Raw genomic sequence first — 19,108 nt, forward strand, 5'->3', positions numbered from 1 at the left:
TGTATCTTACTCAACTTTTAATTGGGAATGTTTAAAACCATCCGTGAGCAAGTTTGATATAGAGGATATTACATGAGTGTCTTTTCATATTGAATTTATTAAACAAGTTGAATAAAATAATAAAATGGGAGGCTCTGTCGGGCGTTTTATCAATTTTATTCAACGAGTTTAATAAATTCAGTGTGGAAAGACACAAATGTAATATTCTTTTTATCATATGTTAGCCTTTCCTGTCGAAGAATCAAAATTTCTTCTTTCTTTTACTATATAAACAAGTCAATTTGACCAACGCCTCCTATACTATATACGACGTCGACGTCAAAGCTTTATTACACTAGTGTATTATCATTTTTATTTAATGGCTCTGTTACACTCCCGCGACGTCAAACATGTGATAAAGGTAACTATTAATGGCAAAGTGAATTATCAGAGAATTCTTAAATTGAAACCAGTGATATGACGTTCGCTCCGTGGACATGATTTGTTCAATGTGTACGTTACTTCAAAACATCTATGCAGCCTTCTAACAGTTCAACTATATTTGCCAGACACTTAATACCTTTAAACTAATCTACTTCGCTTTCACCAGTCCTGTAGTTTGTATTCAGTTTCAAAATTGGTATGAAATGTTGAATATACAAGCATTCCCTAGCCATTACACTAAAATATCAGATACATGAAGCAGTTTGAACCTTGGAATTAAATTTGCATATCGAGAAAATATAGCAGAACCAGAATTTTAATCTTTAAGAAAGTGATACGTTTTCATAAAGACGGAGTGCATATCAAAACGCAAATCTGTTTATCTGTAAAATTAATTTCCAACAAATTTATCATTCATTTCCTTTTCAAAAGTTGATACCGACAAAGTTACATCACCGTGAAATACCCAATGTCCAAAGTCACGAAATTTCATGCTCACAAAATTAAATGATTCATTTTTAAATAAAGTTGTGGAGATTGTTTACATGCCACTAAATAATAAACACGATTAAATACATGCTGAGAGATAACAATGTTTTCAGTTCGGCTATAAGTGACCTCACAGTTCTGTAGTAAATGGTGAGGTCAATGTGATTTAAACTCTTCCATTGATCACCCCACTTAGGGTATGTATACACACAGAACACTTTGAAAACTATATGAATTATTTTATCAGAACCTTAAGATGAAGTGAATGAGTCTCGAGTTATCAAATGAACATAAATAAGAAAGGATTTGATTGTCATTCAAGTGGTTGATAACATGTTGACTTATATTATTAATTTAGCCCCTAGACCTATCCGGTAGCAATTAATAAATTTGAGGAAAGCTATCTTGAGTACCGTAGATAAACAAAGGAGTTATCGTTTGAAAGTGGTGTCTTAAGTTTGAAAAAACTCCTAATGTTTTTGAAAATAGTAAACATATTTTAAAAATGGTGTGTTTCAAAACCAATGTTCAATCGATATTAAGAACTGAAGTAGGGTTTCCTCTTTGAAACCGTTTTTATCTTCATACCTATTTCTAATCTTTATTCAAGCAAAACCTGTATAATAATATATCAATTTCCTTTTAAAGTTCGAGTTGTTTAATTGTCCCGAGGGGCTGTTTTAATATCTACTAAACGCCGGAACCTGGTAATACTCTTCCAGAATATGACTGAAAATATGAAGACTTCAGTTAAAAAAGTATTGTTTAATATAATTTTCCCTGCTAGATTTTGTCTATGTAAATGTTTCTATATTTTGTAAAAGTGTTTTTATGAAGCAGTGCGTTTTTAACCTGGTTTAAATAAATTATAAAATTGTAGACACTTAAGCGGGTCTCAACAAACAGAAATACACCTTCTATAATATCTACCATATATTTGATTTCCCATATTTGATTTATGCCTTCTGTGGGATTTAAAGGTTCTATAAGTTTACAAACGCAATTGGAATATATATAATCTGCAAATATTTACATTGAAAAATTCCCTGTCAAAGGTAATACATTAAATCTTTTAACATAATTTTTGACATCTAGTAATATTTTGTCATGGCTTATTGTTTCCCTCCAAACATTATTATTTTGCATTAATTCATTGAAAATTAGAATGACTTTAAAAGAAAGTTTATGGTACGGCTTATTTGAGTAAACGTTAACTGTAAATCAGCAACTCAACAAAAAACTCAATAGAACATACCTGAAACAAATTAAACTAACTGTTCGATATAAAAATAAGGGATATTCGCAATATCTATATTTTGGACATTTCCTTGCTCAGCTGAAAAAGAAACCGCACATAAATAGCAGCTAAAGTATCCGATAACAAAGAACCGCAATTGAGCTGGATGTTTTGTAATACGGATGAATTATACTCAAAGAGACTTCAGCAAACTGTTCTCCAACTGTTCTCTAAAGTTTGCCATGTTCTCCAATGGTAGAAAGTAAGACAAAGTTGGATCTAAAACCACACTACACCTATAACTTTGTACTGTATAGATTTTAAATCACAAAATGAAATGATAGATTTCTTTGAAATGGAGATGCGACTACCGAGATTAAGCAGTTAATTTCTCCTTGAGAAATTGATTTCCTTGATTTCATTTAACTTAAACCATACAAATGGGATACTCTTAATAAATAAATTGATAAAGACTAAATAAAATTCAGCAATATGATACTACATAAAGGAGAAACGAAATTTCATTTTGTATTTTGCAGTATCACGGAAAGTTTAGAAATGTTGCACTAACTCTGCTTGTGTTGTTTTAAGAGACAATATAACAATTAGATAATATAAAGTCTTAATCGAACTATATTCACCAGTCTACCTTTGAAAGCTGTTTCTTACGTTTATGTCAAATATTAGCCTGTTAGCGTATAACAAAAAGAAAAAGGCGGAAATCCAGTTCGTTTACTACAAGGAACCATGTATGCGTATTTCAAATTAGACGCACAAACGTAAGATTACCTACCTTCTTATTTCATATTTGTTATTACTGATAACTTTCTTTGTTATATCATAAAATCTCTAAGAATAATATTTTCATGTCTGTTGCTTGAGAATACGAGGCGAGATCTCTCCATATAAAATATATTGATGGGAAAACTAACGTTTTGACTCTGTAACTCTTTTGTATGTTTTTCCCGGAGTTTGCATGTGCTAGATAAGAAATAATTGAAACGCTTATAAAATAAATGAGTAAATGGCTACATATTTCCTTGTTCATTATTGTAAGAGCTTTTATGGATGGAAAAATATTGATTTTGAAATTGAAGAATTCGACATGTAGCATTAAAATGATTAGAAAGATCGCCATTATAAAACATAATTTCATTTTATGGAATACTTTAAAATGTCCATGTGTAACATATCGCATCTATGTCAGACATCGTTCAATTTATTTCACGGCACATTCATTCAGAACACGCACCTTTCCCTTTACTAAAAATTGCTGTGTGAGAAATTCGAAAGGTAAGCATCTTGAACAGGATGAAAAGATACAAACATGATTGTGTTGTACACGTTTGGACCTCTTCGTTCAAAGTGAAAATATATGTTACATAGTATGTCCTTTAACTGTTATGTAAAACTTACTCAAGTCGACTCTGTTTGTGTTCTGTTAGATACAATGTGTATTTGCGAACGATCCTTAGGCATTATATAACATTGAGTTTCATACCAAAAGAAGGTTTAATTATTCTATTGAAAAAAATAAATGTCTTTTATTTGCATTGCTTTAATATCTCTTAATGTAATGAAGAAAAGAAATTATATTTCGGCTTTCCACACTTCCGAGGATCAGTTAAGCTTAGCTAATAAAATGCGAAATCAAGGTAATAACGAAGTTATTACGTAATATTTCAGGTCGCCAGAGTGTTATCAGTTTATTATATGAGATTTATTGTTGATACAGACATAATTACAGGAGACGTTTGCAACGATGCAAGAATGTGAGCCATTTGCTAGCAGACAAAGACATTACATAATTTCCTGTAAATATTTGATTTTATTTTCAATTCAGAACCGTGAAAAATTTATGCAAACATTCCACTACAACCGTCGTCGGATACTCACGATGACTTCTTGCTTTTAAATGCGTGGTTAAACTAGCTTGTTTCTATTGTTTACTAAAATTGAAATACATCTAAAAGCAACAGTACATTAATCTGTCAAATCAGTGGTTTTACGCATAAAGACATGAAATAAGTTTACTACGACTGTAGATACATAACAGCTGTACAATAGCATAATACATACCAGACATGAAGTGCAGTTGCTACGACTATAGATACATAATAGCTGTACAACAGCATAATACATACCAGACATGAAGTGCAGTTGCTACGACTATAGATACATAATAGCTGTACAACAGCATAATACATACCAGACATGAAGTGCAGTTGCTACGACTATAGATACATAATAGCTGTACAACAGCATAATACATACCAGACATGAAGTGCAGTTTACATAATAGCTGTACAATAGCATAATACATACCAGACATGAAGTGCAGTTGCTTCGACTATAGATACATAATAGCTGTACAACAGCATAATACATACCAGACATGAAGTGCAGTTGCTACGACTATAGATACATAATAGCTGTACAACGCTAACTACAACATGAGCAGTTGCTACGACTATAATACATATACTGTCAACAGCATATACATCGACAGAGTGCAGTTGCTACGACTATAGATACATAATAGCTGTACAATAGCATAATACATACCAGACATGAAGTGCAGTTGCTACGACTATAGATACTTATACTTGTTAGTAGTCGTCTGTAAAATTTTGTACACATTTGTCTGTTTGATTTTGAGTTATTTATGTAATTAGTAAGTATTCAAGGCGGGCGGAGGGCGTGTATATAGTACTTATTCCTCATTCTCTTGAGCACACTTGAATGTTTAGAAATTACGGATTCGGGAAACGTTCTTGTTGGAAGAAGCTCATTTGTTCATTATGTATTTAGTCAGGTCCGACAACGGATCAAATTACAAGGTGGCCGAATATACAATAAATAAGTGTCAAAGTAATCTGTAGATAAAACAGAAAATATTTATGATTCTTCAGACATTTTAAGGTCCAATTATTATTATCATATGAGTTAAAAGGGATATTGGAGTACAATTTTAGTAGTATCATTTGACAAAATAAAAACATGAATTTGTGAAAAGTTGAGTTACAATTTCTTTCCTTGTATATATCATAAAAGCAGGCAGACTGCATAACGTTTCCGCTGAAAATGACATTTCCGGTTTCAGTTAAATTTTTTTTCATGATTAGAATTACTTCACTAACAAATAACAACTAGCAGAACCACATATTCATTGTCGCACAAAACGTTGCCAGCAGACTGCATAACGTTTCTGCTGAAACCGAAATGTTCCGGATTCAGTTTAACTTCTTTTTCATAACTAGTTTGACTTCACTAACAAACAACAACATAAATAACAACATATTCATCGTTGAACAAAACATTAAAATGACATATCACTCCAAAACACCCGCTCAAAACCACCATCACTAACACAAACTCATTGAAATGGAAACTCTCTTGAGAGACCGGGACTAATTGCTTTTTAAATAAAACCTGAAAATCATTACGCCTTCGCTTTTCAAGAATATTGAACTTAGGCCGCATGACAAACGAAACACTAAACAGGATTATTAAGAAAACCTTAAGCATAACACATATAAAACTTCTATGATCATATGCTGGTCAATGGAAACATCACGGCAAACTTGTCCAAGACTAACTTGAATTTACCTAAAATGAGTCTTTTAGGATAGAACCTTTGCATACAGGAGGAAAACGAAACATAGACAGCAAATATTTCAAACGTGTCAGAGATTGTGAGTTTATTTTTACAAGTGCAAGCCATGTTAATAAGATGTTTATTCGCAATATTGTTTGTATTCTTGAATCGTTCAATTATTTTCCCCTATACATAAAAATTTGCAAAATGTTATAAATGCAACACTGTACACAACGTCAATTTTCACAGGTTCCATTTCAAAATGTTTGCACCCGTAAACAGTAACCTTCCTATATTCCATGTGAGTAGGTTTGTTAAAAAAAACCAAAACAACGTGAGTACAAATAATTAAGAATCAACTAATGCTTATGATCTTGGCATTCGATATACCTGTACGTCATAACTAGGACTCAAAATACTAATACATGGAGGTAAATGGTGAAATTATAGTAATCTATTATGAAAAGAACAATGAACATGTGCACATATTTCTGTGTAAGCTGTAGGATAACCTTCTCTCTTTATTATAGATATTTATATGTAGAAGACAGAATTATATAAATTGATTAATGAAATAGAGGCACTCGGCACTACGTATAAACTACGATAGACTGCGAATATATCTTTTTCGCAAGACAAAGCAAGATATTTCCGTTTATTAACACAAGTTCAATTAACTCTATCTGAATAGTTTTAAGCATAGCGTCAATATTTATCAAATTTGCTATAAAAAGGTAAATGACTGCGATACAAATTGCTCTGTATCGAGTACAGTCTATTTGTAAGCTCTATAGTCGACCAAAGTTACCCTTTCTTTTGCACCAGTCCCCTTCAAAAGGTTCCGATGAACGCTCTTTTTATTGGCTGCTGTGATACTTAGTGGCAATGTTTTCTTTTATCTGATTATGACACAGTTGTAATGATCACATAAGGAGGCTTCTTATACGTATTTACTAGAGAAATTTTAATAATTTGAATATTGATATATATTATACAACAATACAAATTTAATAATTACGGTCTTTAAGACTCTGAGGGATTCCTAACAAAATGCCAAAGAACTACCTCGTCTGTTTCTTGTCAAAAGTAATTGAATGTAATATGCAAACATTACACAACATTTGATCTATATTTTCCTTCGATCTTAGGTCTGAATGAATGTACATGTATGTAAATCAGCTGCCGGATGATATACAAATAGCAGGGAGAATCGATCGATTTGAGTGTCAGTTCATTTCTTCAGTATGCAAAAGAAACAAATAACAAGGTGTTTACCAATAGAAACAATAGTAATAACAAAATCAATTTGTTACTCTAAATTCTTGACATGAAAAGTCCTTTTTTTGTTGTTAACTTTAGTTCTTATTGGTTATTGAACATGCTTAAAACGTAGTTGTGTTGAAATAATTTATAGTAAGGAATAGTGCTTGTATTAAATCACATAGAACTTAGAATTAAAACGATATAAAAAACAAAACAGAAAGAACTTGCATACATTTTAAATCAAATCCATTGGTATCTAGAATAATAGCTACAAATACATACGTAGGACCGAGTCGTGAGTCGAATACATTACAAAATTTAACATATAACTTAAACTGGTATTTCCCATGGACATTTATTTAGATTTTATATGTTAAGGAGCCGTTACATTTCAGGATTTTATCCCGAAGAAACAATGCATCAGACTTATATAGTATTTTGCTGTGAAATGCACACAAACTGACTGTACTTAAAGTTATTAAAAATAACCCAGGGCCTTCCTTAATTCGGAAAATAAAAAAAAGCTATAGGGACGGTGCTTATGAATGCTACCTTAGTTTGAACGTTGCCAAGAATGTGAATTGCTTAGGAAGTGTCACAGATTGCGTACTGCCAACTTTTTCTTAAACCTATTTACTGCTGCGGGATGTGTTTTTGTCGAACGTGTCTCAAAGTAATTTATGCCTAAATAACGGTTGTTACGATTGCTTATCAGTGGCACAACTGTATAAATTGACTTGGGCGATGTTATAGCTGATAAACCAAAACACATAGCGAGTTAGTTTAGGAAGGGTATACTTCATACGTCATCAGTATTAGGTATACCCTGAAATCCCGAAAATAAGCCGCGGCTTATTTCAAATTTTACTAAGGATTTGGTGGCTTATTATCGAGACCGGCTTATTTTTGAGTCCGGCCAACTTTTGAGTACATATTTCTGGTAACGGTTTAAAAACCGGCGTATTTTCGAGTACCAAAATACTGCAGATACGGATGTCATAGTTTTGCTTTTTAGTAAAAACATTGACGTCGGTAAATACTTAAACTTCTGTCAAACCTCTTCTAACTTCTGTAAAAATAAACCAATGCTAACTGATAATTACCCATTAAAAAGTTTGTCTGGCCTAACAAACAAATTCGCGGGTATGAATAACTTACGTACAATATACGTGATAAACACTGCATTGTGTTATCAATTTAACCAAGTGAAAAAAATTTTGCTAGTTACAGGTTGGTAACTTTTGCTATCTTATATGGTATCCTAACAAGATCATCGATACTAATTCTGACATAAAAAGTGGACGGCTTATTTTTGAGTGCGGCCAATTTATGAGCCCTTTTTGTCTGTAGTGAAATGGTGGCTTATTTTCGATACCGGCTTATTTCTAAAACCGGCTTATTTTCGGCATTTCAGGGTATGTCATAGGAAATTAAAAATAAGAAAAACGTTGTTACTCATGCAGTTTAAAACTGTATTAGCTCTTTTTGTTATAACAAAGTAATCGGAGACAAAAGTCCGAATGGAAACATACCTGCAAAAAGTTATTTATTCCAGTCAGGTAGGGGATAATTTGCCGAGTAGTAACGTATTTACCTATATCTCTAGTCTGAAGGCTACAAAACTATTACTATGAAACTTATCAAGGGATTCAATATAACTTGACATTGCTGAGATAATGTGTCATGCACATGTCCTAGATTCCTACCTGAAACAAAGTCTTCTCTTCTTCGTGTCCACTCTGTAACTCTTCTATTCATCAACGGAGTATGATATTATTTCGTAAAACTATTCTGATAAAGATACGATGTATCTTGGGCAGCACCCGGATCCCTTGTTCAAAGGTCAAGGTCACACTTGGAGGTCTAATGTTATAGGTCTGTTTTAAATTTGCTCCATAACATAAGCTGATTTGTCACACGGACAATAAAAAAGACTGTTAGTGTATTTTGCTCTGAATTACTTCCCTTGGATACAATAAAGTTTTTCGGTTTAATTCCCTCCAGTTTAGAAATGAAATGAAACAATTATTAAAACAAGTTGATAGATAATTTGATAATATATGTTAAAAAAGGAATAGACAATTGTAAATAAAACACCCAAGTTCAAACTTGAAACTGTTGTAGTGTAAGATATTGCTTATTTAGAATGAGATTGTATATACATCATTGATATATATTGTGTTATACTGCAGTTGAAATAATAACTCCCTCCGTCATGTGACTCTGTATTAAATGGCAATACAATGTACTTCATTCATTTGTTGATACTGTAAAGAGCATTTCACAATTAACTTGTAACCTTACTAATTTGCCAAACATTTATCTTTAAATTAATTGCGTGTAACTTTCTCTTGTCAATTTATTTAGACCCTAACACTTTTCAATTTATTGAGTACGGGTGTTTCGGAAGTAAAATGAACATCCGAGTGTTTTGAAAGTTAAGTAAACATTCCTTCTTCAGATTAGTAGATATAAAAACACTTGATGTTTGCAAGTCTGAATTTCTTGACCTGGCTCTTCATTCATAATGTAAAGGGTGCATTGTTATTCTTAAAATGCTTAGTTGCGTTTATTCATTTTTCCTGAAAGACAATATTAAAACTGGCCAAATCTTTCAATATATGTTTCATTGATTCACTCAACCATTGTCCGACAAAACTCGTTCTATAAACGGAAGAAATATATAATAGGAATAGATACTTGTTATTAAATACTACTTTATTTCGCATGTTGGACAAACTGATTAACGGCATTTAGAAGTGTGAAGCGATAGGTCAAATAAATCTTTCTTACAAGTTTTTTACCTCAAATGTAAATTCGGTATGTCTGTCGCTGTTTGAGATATTACATTTGATACGGGTTTTCCTATAAATATCCGTTTTAATGTTATAAATGATTAAAGTATGGCAATTTGCTGTTCAGACACACTCCTTCCTATCAATTTCCCTTCCCCTTGTATTTAATCTCAATGAATTTAATTTAAATATTTCAACGACAAGTAAATAACTACAGATTTGACGATATAAATATGATAAAACTTGACAATTTTGAATTTTATCGAGCTTTAGTCCTTATTCATATATTCAGTCCAAATATTTTACGGGGACAACTTAAACTGAATAATATACATTGTAAGTTTAACTCTGAATATGACCCGACTCCGGACTTAAATTCTTTACAAAATAACACCTGTTCATTTGATTGTCCATCAATACATTCAACAACGCTCGCAATTTTTAGTACGGTGTATTTGGAGATACTTGAGCGAAGTGTTCATAACTCATCCAAAATATTAATTTTCTATTCCAATATAGATAATTGTACTTGTGCGTTGATAACTTTAAATACTTAATATAGAAAATGACATATTGTGAAATGGGTGACTTCTATTTGAATATCATACAAAGGAGGAATACTTAGATTGTATTTGAAGAAGCTGTGAACTTCAAGGTGTTGACAAGATTTTGCCAATTTAAGAACAGAACACCAAGACTAACCAGTAATAGCAAATAATAAACTTGTTCATGGAACGGAATGTCCTTTAATCCCCAACCATGTCCTATACCCAGTGAGATCTGGATCCCCGATTGACTGCGATAACCCACAGCCAACCTTTCACTTTATATATTTATTAGATTAGAAAAGTCTGCAGAGGGTCTATACTCTTTTACTCTAATAAACGGGTTTGTCCATGTGTGTTATACTGTATGTGTGATAGAAATTCAGAGAGAGAGAAACAAGTTTTGACATTTGCAGAAACATAAATGCTCAAGACAGAGTGGGTGGCTGTGTTAAGTGTTTTCCTCTTAGCAAATTTGCACTTTTCGAAATGATATATTTGGATAATTTTCTATAGCAAACACATGACAAACCTATTTATTCGTTTCATATCTATCGGGACCCGACAACAGATTTAATCACAAGTAAAATAAATGTACCAGAATAATTTGCTGATAGATAAAAAAATATTTGAGATACCGTTAATGTTTTAACATGCTTATGTTCCGAGTACAATTATTTGGGTTCAAAGCATAATTTTGATTATATCATTTGTCATCGTAGCCATTATTGCGAGCAGACTCAATGACTGTATAACATTTCCGAAAAATGTAACATTTTCCAGATTAATTAAATTTTTTTGTTGAACATGTATCACAAACAGTTGTTAGAAATTGCAGAGGCTATGAGAATATTTTCACAATAGATATAAATATACATGGCGGCAAGATGCGTATATCTACAGTTTGTCCGTATTATCTTAACATTTTGCAAGAACATCTTGTAGTAACAAAGAATTTGTCTAAAATTGTATATCAGCGCCGATATTCACTGGCTTCATTTTTTATATTTTTTTACGAAACGTAAACGATAATCTCCAAGGTTTCAAACATTCCACTACCCCATTTGATTTCATATTCAACACGCGTACATGTTATCAGAAATATGAATATTTTAAAGGTTAAAAGAAGTAATACCGTACCCTTGAACGTCGGCCTCTACCAGACTTGTAGTTGCTAACTACTATATAATTACATTTGAATATATACTTTAGTTGGCATGTATTCGTCCGTAAAATATATTTCTTGTCCGTGTTTTGTGAATACGAGTTAAAATTTCTTCATTATCAGAGGGAAAATTGTGTAATGAAAATGAATGTCTTTCTTTTATGTGTTGCTCAAGAGTTTTTGACGATTTTTCCTGCCAGATCGGAAAGGATTGAAAACCCGTACAAATTATGAGAAAAAGATCACTCATTTTTCTTTCACTTTAATCACTTTAATCAGAGCGTAGAAAAGATGAATAATGATGTTACTGAAACTGATAAACAGGAAAGACAACACAAAACATGGACAAGCTCGCAAAGAGAAAGTGAATTCGATCAACAGAATTTATTTTCTTAGGGTTTCCGCAAAACAAGACACTGATTAGATATGCATTCCACATTCCACTTTTTGATTGAGGATATACTCGGAACATGGTGTGAGGTTAACAATGATAGTTTCATGATACTAGTATGGTAAAGATTTTAAATAGTGTCTGCCAACACACACTCTCATATCTACTGCTGAGGAAACAAAGTTCAGAAAATTAACCGCCTCATATTCGTTTGCCTGTTCAATTTATTTACTGCTATGAGATGGAAGTTTTACATCCTGATACTAATGGATCGGTGTCTCAAAGAAGTTTCTGTCTAGATTACCATGTCTTGATTGCATTGTTTACTGGTGGGCGAATTTTATTTATGGCTTAGGCGAAGAATTACCGGTTAGTCTAAAGGCGTAACACCTGGTTTTGATCATTATATTCTTATGCTAGTTAAAAACTTTATTTTGAACACTATTAAGACCACTTGCAAGGGTGAATAATATATCCTTGTTCTGTTCAGGATTATAAGCAAGTTATGTGAAAGACTAGCATACAAGGCAAACCAATAGATATAACAAGTTGAAAGATTTCCTGCGGCCAGAAGTTATACCGACCAGAAATTGTTAGGTATGTATGTGTGACCACTCAGCCTAAAAGTAACTTATGGGTGAATAGCGTGCTTGTTTTTCTAGCAAACAATTACGTTTTAATGTAGGAAATATTGCTCCATTCTACATGTTTTACAAGTTGATCTATGAAATATGTATTTCTTAATTCTGAAAGTTATTGTTTTGAGCAAAAATAACTATATATCTCTTTCATGTATAAACTCAGCTGGTCACATTCCTTGACTGTTGAAATACTTTACTAGAGCTATCACAAATGTGATTCATGCCTTCACCTGGACTTCGCTGGCATAAAGAGAAAAGCAACACAAGACCATAATCCAGGAAATTAAAGAGCAATTAAAACAAATTCCCTTATGCACAATTAGGTATCAATATTGATCATTGCTGAAAGTTTGAATAAATTATATGAAAAAAAATTCAAATAATGAATGAGGAATTCAGGTCACAAGCATTTCTCTATATATTATATAGAGTGCCAGATATATTGCATAAATGAGATAAGCCAATCGCATATCGGTAAAAAAATCACGTGAAATCACCCAGTCTCCATGTGCTACACTACTTGTTGCTTTCCAATATACCTGTGTAATAAATAGTTTCTTAATCATATTTTTTCAATGCCTCTTTCCTTTCAAAGTTATAAAGTTCAGTATTGCTTCGTTAGTGATATAACTTTCGATCCGAAAAATAAGATTTGTTCAATATATATGCACAAGAGTCAATATAGTGGGATTTGTATTGTGTTCTCTCAATGCACATAATGTCGAGAACAATTCAAATTAAATAGTCTTACCTACAATAGCTCAATAAAATCCACATAGCAAACTCATTGCAGTGTTTGATAACTCTAAAATGACTCTAAAGAAATCTGAGCAACTATCTGCAAAATATTACATGTTCATTTTAACATACACAAATGCATTCGGGAAAACTGAAACAAATAATTGAAGTCGGGTGTTTTTTTGTTTGTTATTTTTTTGCTCTTTATTTTTATTTGTTTGTTTGTTTTGATAACGCACACCTCTGTGCAGTTTAGATTTTCCATAACATAATGATATGAATCACTTTTCTAAAATGACTTTGTGATTAGTTCGATAAAGATGTGTTCTTTGAGGAATTGGATGTCTTCAATTCACGTATTTTTTCTAAAGGAGTTACGTCTGAAACAACATGTCTAAGATAAACTGAATGTAACGAGATAAGGAAGTTACAATGAACCAACACATTGCATAAACTTTAAGAAACAGAATTGTGGTATCACAAACCTTAAAGAAATGTCACTATCTCTTGTTGTATTGTAATAACAGACAAACATATCAGTAAGATATGTATATTATTTATCCTGCTATAACATGAAACAAGTTTCTGGCAACTGTCTTAAAGCTTAAAGATAGTTTTGCACGTTCGCATTAAAAGGGTTCGTTTGATGTGCTTCATTTTTTTACTGAACTAAATGGAAACTAAAACACGTCAATCAAGATTTTGTAATAGATCTTGTTGGAAAGAGCACGCCTTTTTATTTTTTGGCGCCTTGAACAAATTGTACATTAGCTAGAAATCTTTTCATAACAGTTACGTTAACGGTTTACATTACACCATAAATTGTACATCACAGCAATAACTTCACATACAGATAAAGCAGATTCAGTTATTTCTACAAAATTTATACAATATCAAAGTATGTATCCTTTTTTGTAATAGTATACTAATTTTGATATGGTATTGAGGCAAGCTAAAATGTTTTGTTTTGATTATTTTAGATGAAACGAATATTTACGTCCTAGTTAAAATGTGTTAGAATTTTAGTAATTTACAAAAGATGCATGGTGATATTCTATAATTTCTAAATAAATGAAACACTTAAGATGTTTGAATTAATGTCAATGAAGATATTAGAATTACAGAATTTACCTGTCTACCTTCGTGATTTTTTTTGGAAATGTAGTGTTTTATAATTTCTGAGAAGCATAGATATGCATACGAGACCCTCGTAGATTGATTTTATTTGTGCAGTATAAGCTCCTTTGACACCGTGCTACAGTATAAGATTTTGGAATGTCATAAAAATTAAACTGATCTGGATTTGGAATCCATCTATCGGCTCCTAGAAGTAATTTTAGTACAATAAATGAAATAAATACAGATGTCTCTAAGAGACTGTCTTTCCCATCTAGGTTAATTGATTGAATATTTGAACGCCACAACTTCTCATGACGTTTGACTGTATCTATGAAACCTTTACTAAATTAGAATAATCAATATTCACATATGAAGAATGCCCTGACAGTACAAAATACCGTTTTCAGGTGCAAAATTAGTTAGGAGCGACGGTTGCCGGAACAATCATTATTATTGTATAAATTTAAACGGAAATTAAACAATGTTAATATGTCAATAGTTTAGGCGTATAAAAGAATATAGAAATATATCTTTTGTAATATATTCATACCTATGTTTACCTCGCAACTGGTGTTAATTAAGTTTAAGTTTGGTGTATTTTTGACTGGTCGCAATGTCGTATTAACATTATTTTTGAAATGAAATGATAAAACACTTTTGTATTGTATCCCTATAGCAGAAATATTTCATTTTCACAATTTATCTTGTCTCGTTGTGATGGTAGTGGGGTGCAACTAATTCCGAAATATTATTAGGCATCATTGTACGCAGCTGTAGTAAACGTACCTATTTTGTTCTTCTGATTTTATCGTCAGATAAAAGGTAAATGAATACATGCTTGATATACTTTTGTTATTTTTCAATGTTTTATGAGGCTTATTTCAATGACCAAAAAATCTGCCATTTAATAATTCTGTAGTTTATACACCGCTGATAAAGAAGACTTGGTTCGCAAAGTAACGAGTCTATTACTAAATGTATCGTAGTTTATCGCATGGTTGCAAAATAGGAGGAAAGGTGTAGTCGAACAATGAACAGTGCCTTATACAAAAGCCTCCGCATAACAAAATCGCCTGTCAACCGGTTACTTATCAGTACTTTTAGTAGAATAAGTCCTAAGTTGTTGCGAAATTTGCACGTAGAGCAACAGACGGCACTTTCATTTTTCATATTTTAGACGCTACAACACAGACATAATTTACTGGTCAGCTGCATTATTGTTTTGCCTGCATTGGATCTATTTTTGCCTTACATATATTTAAAAAAAAGTGAACTCCGGCCAATCTGCATGTAAGGCTGGAATTATAAGCTGGTACCTAATTTTTCAGTGGGCGTGGACGGTAGCTTGCATTTCCACTATCGTCCATGAATTGGCTCAATCAAACCGAGCCTGTACATTTTCATTTATGTAATGTTGGACGACCTGTGGTTTTCCACATTTTCTGTTTTGCTATCTAATCTCAATATATCGTGTTAGCTTACAAACTGAAAGTCTAGCACTATATTAAAAACAACATATTTTCCTATTATACGCTCAGGCGTAGAAAAACTTCCATGTCTGTTTTTCATTTACTGTTCACAATCTTGTTACTTTTAAATGTTTTAAAAATCTTATTTTGTTTGCGGTTTAAGAATACGAGGAGTGACCTTTCCATATACAAGATACCGGTGAGAAAAAATACTTTATGACAATTTGTATTTTTTGTACTTTATTGCCGACGATTGCGTGTGCTAGATTAGCAATAACTATCGAGTACGCACGCATTTACTCACTCATCATAGCAGGAACTTTAATTTAGGAGTAAATGCTGTTTTACACTTTCAAGGAATAGGAAATTTAGTATTCTAAAACAGTGACAGGCAATATCATCAGTATCAATAGAAGCACAATTTCAAGGTGTGAGTCTTAGACTCTTGAAACAAATCATTAAATGACCGTCTTTAAAATTCATTACTCGCTGAGTATTTACTCAGTAGAAGCAGTTTAATGGATGGATAATACAGACCAACCTTTATATACATTTGCATTTCATCCCTTGAACACCCATGATTTCAAATAGAAGAAATGAAAGAAAGGAGTCTCGCACTCGATTTAAAATAAACACGTGTACATGTAATAAAGTAGTGGTGTAGTCAAAATATTTACAGTTCGTTGCCGGAAGTTGGGTTTTGTATCTCTGTTTCAGATCAAAAGGTATGTAATCTTGTAACCAGCCGTTAAAAACTACATGATAAATTTATCTGTGTTGGTCTTTCTCCTAAATGGAATTCCATGTAAGCCAGCTGACAGGCGCTAGAAAAAAAGCACTGAGATTCAATCTGTCTTTTACTATTTAACTCACTTTTAGATTTGCAACAAACATCATAATTTCTCAATAGCATACAAAAATAATTATCTTGAAAAAATGATGTTTCAATGTTATTCTAGTGATTGTAATTATTGTCATAATAATAATAATAATAATAATAATGAGTATGATGATGGTGACGGTGATTATGGAGATGGAGGAGAATCAGTATTTTGGTACTTTCTGAAAGTAGAGTATTCTAACTAATTTCTTACAGCATTTTAGCATTTTTTGAATTTTCATTTCTCTGATAATTTGGAGGCCGATTTTGGCCAAAGTCACAAATACCCCTTTGAAAAAAGTTCTAAAATGTAAAAACAACAACAAAAGATTAAAAAGTCCCGCAATATGAAAATAACTGACTAATAATAGTGTTAAATTTGGGTCGTGGGTTCGACCCCAGACCGTATCTTGCAGAAGACTAAAAATTGATACACGTAGGTCCTTAAGGCATTTGAAAAAGAAAACGGGTTTTCTCCTCAGATATCCTCATGCTCAGAAAAAGGAGTTGAGAGTAATTAATTATTAATAAGTTGTAGAACTTGCTTTACAATCGGCCTTAAGTAAATCAAATACTTTAATAATCCTCTATATAAAAAAAGAGGACCATAATGGCCCTAGATCGCTCACCTGAGTTACACTGCTTGCTTGAACAGTTTTGGAAGATGGTTATGCAAGGAAAATGTCTGTAAAATATTTTTGATATAGTGCAAGTGTTTCTGGCAAGAATATTTTTTAAAGTTTCTACTAAATAAATACGGGTGGGTAATGAATGTGTGTTGGGGGAATTATGGTAAGGGTTTAGGTGAATGATTACATAGGATTCTAAGAAGCAATATCAGTCAACAAGATTTTCAAAGGTATCACAATATCATATAGGGAAGGTGACCATATCCCCAGGTGGTCAGGTTTTGACGAAACAGAATAATTTGTACAATCTTTGTAAAGGGTTATATACCCAAGACACATTTGTGTAACGTTATTTCAAAATCGGGCTATTAGTTTCTGACAATGAGATTTACCACCATATACATATAGGAAAAAGTAATAACGCCTCCTGGCGGTCATGAGTTTTTGAGGAATCAAAATGATTTAAACAATCTCCATACAGGGTCACCAAAGGAACATCTGTGTAAAATTATTTTACAAACAGGCTTGCTGCTTCTGACAATATTTTATTTAGATTTCTACGACACACATAGAGGGGGAAATGATCAGGCCATCTCGAGGCCATGTCTTTTAATAAATCTAGATAATTTGAACAATCTTGGTAGAAGGTCATTTGTGTGAAATTATTTTAAAATCGGGCCAGTTGATTCATACAAGTAGATTTTTAAATGCTCACCTTATACATATAGGGAAAATGACCACACCCTCTGGCAGCCATGTGGGCTTTTTTGGACGAATATGAATAATTTGTTGTAGAGGATTACACAAGAACCATGTGTGTGAAGTTATATCACAGTTAGAGGAGATGTCGTTCAAAGATTTTCCTGTTTCAGCTCTTGTGGCACCTGTGTGTAATCAAGCAGAACCGTTTGAAAAAGTTTGGACGGAGATTTAGATTTCGATAAATTGTTTCTTACTTCTACAGGCTGGAATGCGGTAAAAGAAACTGCATAAGTCCATTTAATTAGGCAGTGCTAACGTACCATTCTTTTGCCGTTCCTTATTTGCTATAATGAGTAACAATGTTACGAGACACCTGAATAAATAGTCTGTTCAATGTATACATTTCATTGTAAAGAATATTTAAAAACGTCAGTACAGCCTATACATTACTTTTTATCGTCAGTTTTATTATTTACCTATTCATTTCACTTCGCTTTCACTTTTTCATTTCTGAGTGAGATAAATAAACACTCCTCAAATGGATTAATAGATACAAATATGGTTGTTTGAAATAAGTATGATCCTTCTCGACCCGTGATCTTCATTTGAGAGTGAAAAGTCTATGGTATATGGCATGCTATTTTACTGATAGCTTAAGTTTATCCAGTTTGCTGCCATTAAAGATCGGCCAGATAGATTGCACTTGTTTCTATTACACGTATGAATTAGGCATTCTGCCGCGGAGATCAGTACCATAACATTGTTTGATTATAACAATTTTATTTTAAATTAGCAAATTGACTGTTCGAGTCTTTTTTACAATTTGCATTGTTTCAATATCTCAAAGTACAATTGAGAATGTGATTTGTTTCATTTTCATGTTCTGAAAATGGGCTAAGTTTTGCTTATTGGGTGTAAAAATGAAGACATAATGAAGTAATTACCTATTGGTTTGGTCGCCTGAACGCTTATCAGTTTATTATTTGGAAAACATTATGTTTGTATAGATATAATTTTGTTTACA

The 19,108-nt window shown here is 32.3% G+C and overlaps 1 protein-coding gene across 2 annotated transcripts in view; it reads left to right on the forward strand.

Moving 5' to 3' along the window:
* LOC123532311 (thyrotropin receptor-like) overlaps positions 1–19,108 on the forward strand; it is a 79,035-nt gene that overhangs the window by 8,076 nt on the left and 51,851 nt on the right. The window lies entirely within an intron of this gene.

The sequence above is a fragment of the Mercenaria mercenaria genome, chromosome 1, assembly GCF_021730395.1.
Source record: "Mercenaria mercenaria strain notata chromosome 1, MADL_Memer_1, whole genome shotgun sequence".
In the NCBI taxonomy this organism is placed as follows: domain Eukaryota; kingdom Metazoa; phylum Mollusca; class Bivalvia; order Venerida; family Veneridae; genus Mercenaria; species Mercenaria mercenaria.